A 14,429-nucleotide genomic window follows, 5' to 3' on the forward strand; every position below is an offset into this window, starting at 1 on the left:
GCCCTTGTAATTCTTATCCCAGAATGTCCAAATGTGCTATAAACTTCATAGATAAGAACCATTACCATGCAGACATCAGTGCCACACATACCTCACACAACCATTCATTTGTCCATTACTTCATCCTTCTTTCAATTTTGTCCTTCCCTCTCAAGACATGTTATCTTGTGACAGCCATTCTGATTGTCTTTTTATTCTTTTTGCTCTGAATCCAGGGTTATATATTTGCTTCTTTGGTCTTTTCCTATGTTTAATATTTTTTTAAATTATTCTCTAATTTAACTTTTGGTACCCTTTGTTCTTGATTCCTAGTTTTTGTTAGTTAGTTTGTTTGTTTTTTACTGTCACCTCTTCTCTAGTGTTCTGATCCAGCTACTCCCTCTGATTTTGCTTCCTCAATCTTTCAAGTTGAATAATTTTGACAGTGTGGCTCAAGCAGAGGAGATGTGGTTGCGGAGATCCTATTCCTTTACTAAGAGTGCTTAGCCTTTTAAAGCTATTTTATTTTATCAGGTGATTGGTCTTAAAATTAAGAGCCTTGCTCTCAGCCACGTGGATGTAGAATTTATCACTTTCCTTGTTAGTATATGTAGATAACCTGAGTCAGTATTTACATAATTAAACCTGTATAAATATCTCAAAATAAATGATATTTCTTTTCTAATTCAGTATAGCAGTTAAAAGTGCAAGTTCAACTTCACAAAACTCTGATTGGTAGTTTTAGATGTTATGGAGGATGTTCAAATCTCTGACACTTGATGTGATCTATAAATAAATATATAGGACTTCATCTCTACTAAGATATTTATGGCCTAATACCAGTGCTTGGACATTCCTTTCTTACAATGCCAAGAATAAAATTGTATGTTCTTAGACTCCAAATCCTCTCCTATTCAAATGCATTGTGTAAGATGTAGAAAAGTCAATTACAGTTTTGTTTGTATGCATGAATGTTGCATGTGTATGTAAATGTCTTTGCTTATATGTGGAGGCCAGAGGTGTCAGGTGTCTTTTTCTATTGTTTTTTAGCTTAATATTGAAACATACCACAGCAAAGAGATAGACACTCCCTCTGAGTAAAGGGCTAGGAAAGGATTGATAATCAAACAAAAATAAGAAACAACGGGAGTAGTGATTCTAATGTCCTATATAATAGACTTTCAACCAAAAGTAACAAAAAAAGATGGGGAAGGATAATTCATTCTCATTAATCAAAAAAAAGGGGGTGGGGGGGGGGACTGCTCAATTCTATACATTTGTGCCAAAATGCATATTTGTAAAAGAAATTATACTAAAACTTAAATCACAGATCAAATTTTTCATAATAATAATGGGAAACTTTAACATCCAACACTCACCAATAGACTGAAAAGGGATTTGACAAAAACACAACTCCCCTTCATGTTAGACATCTTAGGGAGAACACAGATACCAGCCACATACCCAAATACAATAAAGACAATATAGAACAAACCAATAGGCAACGCTAAATTATATGAAAAGAAAAAGCAATACAACCAAAATCAGGGATGAGGCAAGGCTGTCCACTCTCTTTTTATTACAGTACTTGGTGTACTAGCTAGAGCAATAAGAAAACCAAAGAAGATCATTGAATCTTGAAATTGAAATTGAAAAGGAAGAAAGCAAAGTATCACTAATAAACATATGTATGATAGCATACATAAGTGAGACATAAATTGTTCCAAGGAACTCTTACATCTAATATATACTATCAGCAAAGTGGCTAGACAAAAATTCAACTAAAAAAAAAAAAAAAAACTCAGTAGTCCTCCTTTATACAAATGATAAGTGTGTGGAAAGCTATCATGGAGATAACACCCTTCCAAGTAGTCACAAATAGTGTAAAATAATTTTGTATAACTCTAACAAGGCAAATGAAAGACCTGTATGAGAAGCACTTCAAGTCAATGAAGAAATAAACTGAACATAAGAAGATGAAAAGATTTCCCATTTTCATGGACCAATACCATTAACACTGTAAAAGCAAAACAAAACAAAGAAAAACCTATCCATCTTTTTGAAAGCAACCTGCAGATTTACTATAATTTCTATCAAAACTCTATCACTATGATTTACAAACCTCGAAAGAAAAATTCTCAAATTCATATGGAAAATGAAAAAAAAATCCAAAATAGCTCTCGTACAATAAAAGCAACTCTGAAAGTATCACAATCCATAATTTCAAGCTGTAATACAAAGTAATAGTAATAAAAGTGCATGATATTAGTAGAGTAACAGAAAGATTTATCAATGGAATTGAAATGAAGACACAGAAATGAATCCACACACTTATGGCACTTGATTTTCACAAAGAAGCCAAACCTATACAATGGAAAAAGAAAGCAAGGTCAACACATGGTGCTAGTCTAACTGTATTTCTGCAAACAGAAGAGTACATATAGATCCATATTCATCACCCTATACAAAACACAAGTTCAAGAGGCTTAAATGCCTCAACATAAACCCAAATACACAACCACTAATAGAAAATGAGAAGGAAAAATAGCCTTGAAACTATTGTTACCAGAGATAATTTGCTCAACATAACACCAATGACTCAGGCTCTAAGAGCAGCAATAGATACTCATGAAACTGAAAAGCTTCTAAAAAGTGAAGTATGCAGTAAATAGGACAAAACAACAGCCTACAGAATGGGGAGAGATCTTCAACAACCACATATCCAACAGAGGGCTAATATAAAAAATATATGAAGAACTCAAAAAGTTAGTCACCAATAATCCAAATAACTTTAACAATGGAGTACAGAGAGTAAAATATAATTGTTAGCATAGGAATCTCTAACAAAAATATTTAATGTCCATAATCACTAGTGAAATGCAAAATAACTCTGGTCCAAGATGACAAGTATGTGGAACATTTGTAAATCTCCTCTATTCTTGAAGAACTTGTAGAACTACTTGGGAAAGCAATCTGGTGATTTCTCAGAAAATTAGAAATAACTTCTACTTCAAGACCAAGCTATACCACTCCTGTGCATATTCTCAAAAGATATTCCACCAAACTACAAGGACACTTGTTCAACTATGTTTATACCAGCTTTATTCATAATAGCCAGAAACTGGAAACAGCCCAGATATTTCTCAACTGAAGAATGAATGAAGAAAATGGTTTTTTTTTGTTTTTTTTTTTTTTTTTTTTTTTTTACAAAAGAATATCACGGAACTTTCAGACCAATGCATAGAAGTAGATAATATCTTGAAATGCATATTATATACCTACCTATAAGTCGATATTAGCCATAATGTTCAGGATATACATAGTACAATCAACAGACTCAAAGAAGCTCAATAACAAGTAGGACTCAAGGAATAATATTCAAATCTCACTCAGAAGGGGAAATAAAATAGTTATGGGTGTGAAGGAAGGGAGGAAACTGGATGGGAGGGGCTATGAGAAGTGTTTTGGGGGCTTATCACGTGCTGAGAAAGCAAGGGAGAGAAGGCCCAGAGAGTGAATGGAAATCCACTGCTGGTAAGTAACAGAGTTCTCATGGACTTCCAATGAGCAGGGAATGGAGGATCCAGGGTGTCTATGAGGGTGCCTCTAGACTCCTAGCAGTGGGGAATATGAACCCTGAAATGGCTACCTCCTATAGCCACACATGACTTCCAGTGGAAGGATAAGAAAACCAACTCACACAAAAAACCTTTGACCAAAATGTGTCCCATCTACAAGATATGAACATTCAAAGATGGAGCAGAGACTGCAGGAATGGTCAACCAATGACTGGTCCAACTGGAACCCCATCTCATGGACCAGGACCAATTCCTGGCATTATAAATGATACTCTACAATGCTTGAAGACAGTCTAGCACTCGGTGTTCTCTCAGAGTCTCTACCCAGCAAGTGACATAGACATGAAAAGACCTACAGCCAAACATTAGATGGAGCTAGTGGAGTGTTGAGAAAGAGTTGAGAAAGGACTGAGAGATCTGGAAAGAACAGGAACTCCACAAGAAGACCAACAGAATCAACCAAAGTGGATCCTTGAAGTCTCCCAAGTACTGAACTACAAACCAAAGAGCATACGTCAGCAGAAAGTGTGTCCCATCTTCCCACATATGGAACTTGATCTTTATGAAAGTGTCCCAACAAGTTGAGCATTGGCCATTGGCTGTCCTTGACTCTGTGATATGTTTGTGGATCCTGATTCCCTATCTGGCTGCCTTGTCTGGCTTCAGTGGGAGATTTTCCTAGTCCTGTGTGACGTGATGTGGCAGGGTGGGTTGGTGCCCAAGGGGTTCTTCCCCTTCTCAGAGGACAAGGAGAGTAGAAATGGAGAAAGAAGCTGTGTTGGAATGATACTAGAAAAAGATGAAACATGTGATTAATTAATGAGAAAAATAAAATAATAAGTAGGTAAGTAAGTGGAGAAACAGATAGAGAAACAGATAAAAAGTGTCAGAACCTAAATATGAACTTGTACAGATGACTGGATTTCTTTGAAACTCTTTTCAATGTAATTGAATGAATTTCACTTTTCTATTATCGATGAAGTTCAGTTCACTCACTGAATGAATTTCATTTTCTGATATTTACTATGAAAATGACTCTTTTGCGGGTCCGAATTTTCTTCACACCGGCCGGTGGGTTCCACCCAGGTCTGGAGCGTGGTGCACTGGGCCTCAGAGGGAGAGGGCGCGGACTGTCCTCAGCCAGCAGCGTGCAGAAGGGGCCCGGGAGACTGGCTGTGTGCGCACTGTGCGCAGGTGCGAACCCCGCTCGCCCCCGCCACCCCCGCTGTAAGGAATGGCCGCAGGAAGATGGAGGCGTCTCCAGGTCGTGCCTGAGTCGGTGCACAGAAGGGGTCTCGCGGGGCTGAGCTCTCCCCGCCAGAGCCACAGCATGGTTGGCTATATTGTGGAGTATGACTATGATGCTGGGCATGATGAGTTAACTCTCCGAGTTGGGGAATCATCGGAATGTGAAAAAAACTACAGGAAGAAGGATGGCTAGAAGGAGAACTAAATGGGAGGAGAGGGATGTTCCCTGACAATTTTGTTAAGGAAATCAAGCGAGAGACAGAACCCAAGGATGACAGTTTGCCCATCAAACATAAAAGGCATGGAAATGTGGCGAATCTCACAGCGAATCAGCATTTTTGGACTTCCTGCTGGAGGAATTCAACCACATCCTCAAACCAAAGCTATTAGGAAGAAGACAAAAAAGCGTCAGTGAGAGCTCTTATTGACTACTGTCCACAAAATGAGGAAGAACTGGAACTGACTGCGGGGGGGTGGGGTGGGGGGATGTCACTGATGTCATCGAAGAGGTAGAAGAAGGCAGGTGGGGTGGAACCCTGAACAATAAGATAGGACTGTTTCCCTCAAACTTTGTGAAAGAGTTAGTGTTCACGGAAGATGGTGGAACCCAGGATGCTCAGGAGGATTCAGAAGTTTCTTTGACTGGCCCAACCTCACCGTTTGTCTCCGGGGAATGGAAGTGAAGCAGTTCCTGGATCAGTTACACAGCCAAAGAAGATTCGAGGAATTGGAATTGGAGACATCTTTAAAGAAGGCTCTGTGAAACTTAGGACAAGAACTACCAGTAGTGAAACAGAGGAGAAAAAAAAAAAAAAAAAACCAGAAAAGCCTTTAATCCTACCATCACTGGGCTCTAGAACCCAGAATGTGGAGGTAACAAAAACAGACATTGATGGGAAGATTGAAGCTAAGGAGTATTGTAGAAAGAACGTTATTTCCCTATACAGGAACCAATGAGGATGAGGAACATTTAGAGAAGGGGAAATAATCCATTTGATCAGTAAGGGACTGGAGAAGCAGGCTGGTGGAAAGGTGAACTGAATGGTAAAGAAGAAGTGTTTCCAGATAACTTTGCTGTTCAGATAAGTGAACTTTCCAGCTCCAAAGCCTGACCTGTTAGCTGCAGAGAAGAAAGCTTTTCCTTTAAAGGCTGAAGAAAAAGATGAAAAAAATCACTGCTAGAATAGAACCCTTCTAAACCAGCTGCTCCTCACGTCCCACCCAAAAAGCCCACTTCACCTACCAAAGCCAATAGTTTACTGAGGTCTCCTGGGACACTGTACTCAAAGCGGCTAGAAAAGCCAGTTTCCCCTCCACCTCCAACAGCCAAAATTAATGGAGAAGTTTCTGCAATTTCTTCAAATATTGAAACCGAGCCAATATGAACACCAAAGCTAGATCCTGAACAATTGCCAGCCAGACCCAAATCAGTAGACCTGAAGCCTTTGTAGCCAGGATCTCAAAACAAACAGATAATGGAAATTTTGATGACATAGCTTCCTCAGAGAACTTGAACATCTCACTGCAAGTAGACCCAAGATGCCTGGAAGAAGATTGCCTGACTGCTTCAACGGTGGATATTCTCCAACCCAAAGCCCAGAAAAAATGCTTGAAGCCAGCGAAAGATGATAGCAGCAACCTAAAGCCACTGGAATTTAAAAAGGATGCTACTCTTCAAAGCCATCTCTTTCAACACCTCCAAGTGCTCGTAAATAAATACAGCTGCTCCCCTAACTCCTTTAGAACCCAAAGCTATAGCAGAAGCAGACAGATGGGGAAAACAAAATCCCCTGGATGAACTTGGTGCCCAGCTTATTGAATTCTTGCGTATGGTAGATACACTGAAAAGGGACCATGGGAAAGAAGTGGAAAAGCTACACAAAGAATTGGAAGGAGAGAAGACCATGGGAAGTAATCTAGAGGTGGAAACAGCAAAGCTGAAGGAAGCTGCTATGTTGTCTTGAGGTGGTGTGGACCCAGTCTTCCTAATGCTCCATGAACTTAACTGACTTCTTAAAGACAACAGACATGGTGTTGTGATGAGGAAATAAGAGGACATGAACTGTGATATCTACCAAAAAGTTGGGGCAAAAGGTTCAATATATATATTGTCTTGCCAATTAGAAAAAAATTTCTTACTGTGCTGGGATTGCAAACATTTCTATTGTTTGCTTGAAAATACTACTGAATCTGTATAAAAAGGAAAGAAAGTTCATTAGAGTTTTTTTATTGACACTTGTATTATTTTTAAAGAGTCCTGTGCTATAAATATTGTAATATCTTTGCAAATAAGCTGTAAGATAAACTATTTGAGAAGGACGGGTTAGCTTTATAGTAGACTCACTGCTTTCCTGTAATGCATAGGGCATAAACTTATATGCATATACTCCACCACACACACGCACACACACACACACACACACACACCCTCAGACATACACACATACACACACACACACACACACACACACACCCTCACACATACACACACACACACACACACACACCCTCACACATACACACACACACACACACACACACACACACTTTCCTTTAAGCTTCTTACCCAGGGTTACACTGTTGTGCCTGTGTGTCTGCAGTGCTGTTTGTACACTGGGTAATAACATGGGAGTTCCTAGTTATCAGGTTCTTCACCCATGCATATTTAATTCCTAATGAAATGATAACAAGAAATCCAACTTCTAGAGTGTTCTGTAATGCTCACACTATAGGATTCATTAAAGGAAGCTAGTTAAACTCTTCTGGATTAAGCTTAAGAAAATAGGAGCTTTGTTCTAAACTCATGTGGCCTAAGAAATCTAGAACTGCCATGCTGATTCGTACTTGTGCCTAGACACTGCAGCACATGTGGACTATGAAAGCACCAGCCATAGTGTTGTGTACTTATGCTCCTTCTACGGTCTCACGTATCACTCCTGCATTATCCTGTACTTAACTCATTGTACCGGTCCTTAATCAGCATTAAGGGGAGGAGAAACCCTGTGCCATGTGAAGGCTAGGTGTCTCAGTTTAGGGAAATACCAGGGCAGGGAGATGAGAGGGAGTAGTTGGTTGGTCGGGGGAACACTCTTATAGAGGTAGGAGAAGGGGGAAGTCATAAAGGGATTCCAGAGGGGAAACCAGGAAAAGTGGTAACATTTGAAATGTAAGTAAAAAAAAAAAAAAAAAAAAAAAAAAAAACGAAAGGTCTGGCACCATTTTATATTTATATTGCTATAAAAGTGCTGAAAATTGTATTATGGTAAAAGAAAAGAACAGTTGTGTATTTTGGGCTTTCTGCTTCTGATTTTACACACACACACACACACACACACACACACACACACACACACATTCATTTTTTAGAAAACCATTTTGTTATGTAACTATGACTGACCAGTACTCAGTATGTTTCCCAGCCTAGTTTCTGGACTTGCAACAACACTTTATTTCGTTTCATAAATTATAGTTATGAAATCCTATGAAATATTGGTTATTCCCTTAGCTTTTAAAAAGTTTAAGAGATATTCACACTTTTGCATTTGTCAAGGCATATAATGTTTCTTATGGAAGAATATGGGTTGCATATACCTAATACCATAAAATATGATAGGTAAATATATCCTGTACTTTTGTTGCTGGCAAAAATATCACACCTTGCAATGCTAAGTAACTGACTATAACATGGATTAGAAGGAAAATAAAATTGACAGGAAGAAAGAAAAGGAGAGGGAGAAAGAAGATGGAGGACAAGGAAGAGTCACTGATACATGGTTATAAGTTTTTTCTCAGCTATAAAAATAGAAGAGTATAATACCTTTGTCCTTCAAATTCCACTTATCTTTAAAGAGTGTCCTCAAATTAACACGTTCTCACTAAGCTGGGTTCACTACGCTCTTCTGCCACCATTTACCCATATTTAACTTATGTCCAGACAGAGTTTAATAATTTAAACTATATCAACGTGACTTCTATACCTATTTCTTGAACTATTTTGTACTTCCTAGGTTTAAAAAAAATCACAGAATATAGAAAATCTCTTCCACACTGTTACAGTCATTTTTTTGCATCACTGGATCCCAATGATGACAGGTCTAGAATGTGTGCTTGCTCATTTCTCCACTCAAATTCTCAAAGACAACGTTTGGCTTAGTCCATGTCAAAAGAGTATGCTACATGTGGTGTTCATGCATACTTGTGTGAGTGTGAGCACTAGTGTGTGTTTGTACATGTGTGTGTGTATAGGTGTAGGTGTATGGCTAAACATTAAGCCTTTTAAAAATTAATTATTTAGTTACATACCAAATATTGACGCTACTTATGGGCTCCCCATGCAGAATTTCTCCTCTCCCTCTCTTTCCACTTCTGAGAGAGCAGAATCTCTATTGCCCCAACTTTGTGCATTAAGTCTCTACATGATTAGGAGCATCCTTTCTTACTGATGCCAGTTATCAATCTTCTTTACGAAGAAGTTAACTTCAAACAACAATATTTATCATAAAAATGACAGAGGAATTTAATGTGACAATTTTTTAAATACAAATGGCACATAAGGCTAAAATTAATCAAGTGTCTTTCACTGAATAAACCTTAGAATATTAACTTACATATCTACTTTTATTATATATATATACAGATATGTATGTATGTGTATTTATGCATATGTGAATGCAAGAAATGGGTATATGGTATGAGTATGCGTGAGCATATTCATGTGTATACTCACACAGAAACCAGAAAACGATATTGGATATGCTCCTCTAACGATCTACTATGTCAATATCCTCTATCAATATGTTTCTCTGTAAAAACATCTCTTAATAAGCCTGGAGCCCGGCTGGTGGCCACCAAGCCTGAAGCATCTACCTGTCCTCCCTTCCAGAGCACTGAGGTACAGATATGCTCATCTATAGCCATGATTTGTTTTTAAGTTCAGCGGACTTGAACTAGGTCCCTAAGATTGCACAGCATGAGTTCTACCAACTCAGTAGTTCTCGCCACAGCTCCCCATATCCAATCTAAAGATTACCGGGAAGAACTATTATGGATTTAATTTTCAAAGGTACACTTTGCACAGTCCATAATAGTTAGCTTCATTCGCATCACTCATTCTTTCCAATTTCCTTTTCAATTTTCAGATTTAGAGTCAGTATTCGTAATTGAAGAAAAAGAAATATGATCTTTTGCAGTGTGATTCCTTTAAAGAAATGTTAATGTCGCTTTAAAATATGCATGTAATTTAAAATATTTTACTTTTCAATTACTTATTAACATTTTTGTCAAAATGTATTCACGGACTTATCACTTTTAAGATTTGCCAGTTAAATTGGAATACTTGCTTATGAGTCATCAGTCATGGCAAAGGACTGATAGGGAGGAGGGACCATAGGTTGAGTGACAAGAGGAGATGCCAATGAATGTATTTAACTGAAAAAGGAAGGCAAAAAAGATAGTTTAATGAGATATAAAGCATTTTAGGCACAAAAATTATATCCTTAATATTTACTAAACAAATTTTTTTTATTTATACACCGGTTTAAATCACACCATGCAGTTTGTGAATTTACTCATTGCTTAATGTTAATTGTGAATGCCATTTTTCAATAAATGCTGTAAAAATAAAAATAATTAATAACAATAACTTCCATCTTCATTCCTCAAATAACAATTAAAATTATAGCATAAATGTGGTATAAAATTACAACTCAAATCATTGTCTCATGTTAATAAAGTAGAAATCCCGATATCTCAAAGTATATGAGATACCAAATTCTTGATTGGTATGAATTGAACACTTGCTATAGGGTTGATATATTTGACAAATAAATTTAATTTATATATATTTGTCAAGAAAAGTTGTAATAATTATTCATCATAAAATTAGAGTTCTTTGAGAAATCTGAATTCTTTTGTGCTTTTTCTTTAACAGTATTGCTCTACATAATTTTACTAAGTAGAGAAACTTTCAGATCATTAATGATTCATTTTATGTTTTATCTCTAAGATATAAAAAAGTGATTTAGAGCAGAATATAAGAGAGTATCAAAAACATATTTTAAGTTTGGGAAGGTCTGTACACTAAATTTTAATTATATTTCTAAAGTTTAAAAACTAAATGTCTACTTGACTTTTTGTTAACCTTTTTATAAAACTATCTGTTTTAAGGAAAAAAAACTAATCCTTTATTTAAATTTTCTATCTAAGGCACACATTTTAAATGTTGATTTGCAAAAGTTATTATTCACATTTCAGTAAAATAAATAAATTAGAAAAAAAGATGTGAAAGGTTTGAATATGTACAAAAATTTGTTTTACATAGGTCTATAATACTAAGAAGAAAGTAGATCCATAAGGGCTGGGATGTAGCTCACTTGAAGTGTGCTGGATCATTTGCCTAAAGCCCTGCATTGAGTCTCCAACCCCACAATACATAAACCTCACATTGTGACATTTGCCTAATGTACCTGATTTTTTTCTCAGATTACAGCATATTAGCAGCCAACCTTGCTTACCTGTGATCCTGTGTCAAATAAATTAAAAGAGAGAGAAACAAAGAAACAAATAGAAAAAAAAAAAAACAGTAAAATTATTGAAAATGTAAAATCCATTAAAAAAGAAAAATTAAAATGAACATAAATCTCCAAAGGAAGGAGGATTGTATAAGATGCACTAAAATATAAGGAAACAGTGAGGATACATTCTTAGTACATAGCACATCATACGAAGATAAACAGAACATTCCCAAGCCACATGAATGAAGATGCAAAATAGAGAGACAACTGGGCTGGAGTGAGTAAAGGAAAAACATGGTCCCAATTTCCCATAATAAAAAAGACAGTATTTGCCTCTCCGTTGAGCATCATCTTGAGAAAGCTTGAAAACAAAACATGAATGTTCACAGAGTACTAGAACCAATTAGACAAAAAACAAAAACATGAGAAATTAGGAGTGCAAATCTCATAGTTTCTAAGACATAACACAAAGAATACCATATTTAAACTGTGCTACCATTCAAAAAAGTTTATTTTCAAAATACTGTTGTGAGATATTTTTTTTTTTTTTGATAAGCAGGAAGCTGAAAGTAACACAGAAAGCAGGCTAGGAGAGTGGCAGAGTTAAATGAAAAACAAACCCAAACATTTGTGAGCAAAGAAGCCAAAGGTTTAATGGTACAAGTTGGGAAGCAATCACTTCCTATTTGCACAACTCTATTTGAAGAAATTTAAGTCGAATTTCTTAGGACATTGGACATGTAATCAGATGGCCAGCTGCAGACTTTGGACCTGGTCAGAGGACATTTTTACTTGTGTCTATGTGTGTGTGCAGGTGAACACATAAAATTACTTTTAAAAAATTTTATTAGAATTTGAATAATGACAGAACGATCAAACAGTGATCATTATTGGGACAATACTTTGTCTCCATCATGAAGAGATTCGGGACACTTAAAACCAGGTAATTATCAGGACTCTGGAGTGTAAGTGAATATTGATGTATTTAATGCAGTTAGTGTAATCAGCAGACTAAGGACAGGAAAAGGGTCCCTAGACTCATTGCTTATATATAAAATGACTAAGTGACCAGCAGTCCTTCACTGCAGTAGGATGCTAGGCAGATGAATGAGGACAACTGAATTTAAAGCCAATGGTGTACTAGAAATTACCATTATGAAAATCACTTAGCAACACAGTTGAGGGCAGTATATTTTAAGAAGACAAACTAACATGCAACTCTGCTTTCCGTTTGGAGATTATAAAAGCTGCTGAGAGAAAATAAAGACACATTTAAATTTGAAATAAATGAATATGAGAAAAGTCCTCATCACAGAACAACTTTCAAGCAGATATGTCAGATTTATGGACTAATGGATGGCTGTTCTGTGACTTCCATGAATGTATTTTTTGACATTATTAGGTTTTTCTATGAATCTTAATGTTATCACATTTTTATGTAATCAGAAAATAGATAACTTTTTCTTTTCTCTTTCATTGCCATCCCTTTTTATTTTTATTTTTTTTTTTTAGGTTCTGAAATCTAAGAGTCACACTGTAAATTATATTCACTTTTAAGATTTATGAAATAGGACTTTGTACAAAATCATATCTTAATAAAGATGAATCTGAATCCTGTAATTGAAGAGCACAAAGGCATCTGTTCATTCAAAGCCCATGTTAAGAGAAGTGTGCATGAGTTAGAGAGAGTAATAGTGCTCAGTGGATTAAGCTGGATTGTTCAGTTCATCAGCCTGTGTACTTATAGAGAACTACTATGTTAAAGTCCTTGTGTCCCATACAATGAACCTACTAGAGAAGACTTCCTGAAGGATTTAGGAAATGGAAGATTTCCCTTTGTTGAAATTAACAAAAATTATGCAACTGCCTTCTTACAATTTTAAAATGATATCCCCACATACAGTGGTCCCATTGATTGATTCTTTTTCTAGGACTTTAGTTATCTGAGAGCAGCTGGAAGTTAATTTTGCACATAATTAAATGTCCAAAAGATGGAGAACACATGCAAATAATTCTATGACAGCATATCACTAATCACTATGGTCAATCCACTTATCAGATTTTATTGACAATTGCTTTCTGCTCCTAATCTACACATTACTCCTTATCAGTCGCATAAATATATAGTAAAGACAGTATGAAAACAGAATAATGCCTCTCATGGTTAAGGCATCTATTGGAAAATTGAAATTATTTCTCTTCAGATTACATGTGAGATTGCAAACATATAGGACTGTTACACTGCATTAAAAAATGTGTATAGTTTCTGAGTACAGTCATCAACAGAATTCTACCAAGTCTGTATAATGTACAGAAGATAGCAAACACATAGTTTTGTAAAATAATAAGGATAAAATTACAAAGATTGGTATGGTATAATGATTATGCAATATAAATGAAGATCATGATGTCACCTAGAAATATGTCAGAGTTCAGTGTTTTACACTTCAAAACCAGGATCAAAAAGATGGTGCTTTTTACACATGTGAAATTATTGTATTCTAATAAATACCTAAATAAAAAATAAAAATGCACAAAGATTGTGAAATCCTAGGATTAGTTTAATAATATATTTTCATTAAACATTCAAAAACCTCCTTTATTTATACAACTCAATAACCTATCATTCTATAAACAACAAAATTAATATTTAAATTACAGTATTGATAGCATAAGTATAGATTAGCAATTTTTTGAATTGCAGGAAATAATGATTTTGTTATAAAATTCATTTAGACTTAGGACTGTGAATAAAAACATAAAGAAAAATTGCTGATGTGATAAATTTAGAACTGGAAGGTGCTGGAAGCTTATCATCTCCATTAAATTTATTCTACCAATGGTGCTACTGTTTATGATTCTCAGATGAATAGCACACTTAAACGAAGGGAGCATTTATACAATATGATATTAATATACAAATACTCACATCATTCACCTGCCACTGACATTCTGAATTAAATCAGTAATGGGGTGTATAACTGATTAAACATCTACACTGCAGAAAGCCCCAGTTCCAGATTTAGAGAGGCTCTGCCAGACTGGTCCCATCATTACACTGCCAAATGCCATCTATCACTTTTACTGAACTTAACGAAGATGGATTACATCC

The 14,429-nt window shown here is 36.0% G+C and overlaps 1 protein-coding gene and 1 pseudogene across 2 annotated transcripts in view; one reads left to right on the forward strand and one right to left on the reverse strand.

The window, feature by feature from the left end:
- LRP1B (LDL receptor related protein 1B) overlaps positions 1-14,429 on the reverse strand; it is a gene marked incomplete at both ends in the record, with an annotated part of 1,929,155 nt that overhangs the window by 377,571 nt on the left and 1,537,155 nt on the right. The window lies entirely within an intron of this gene.
- Positions 4,888-6,769, forward strand: LOC308429395 (CD2-associated protein-like; annotated as a pseudogene). The gene has a single exon. The product of its transcript is annotated as a CD2-associated protein-like (transcript).

The sequence above is a fragment of the Micromys minutus genome, assembly GCF_963924665.1.
Source record: "Micromys minutus genome assembly, chromosome: 13".
Taxonomy (NCBI): domain Eukaryota; kingdom Metazoa; phylum Chordata; class Mammalia; order Rodentia; family Muridae; genus Micromys; species Micromys minutus.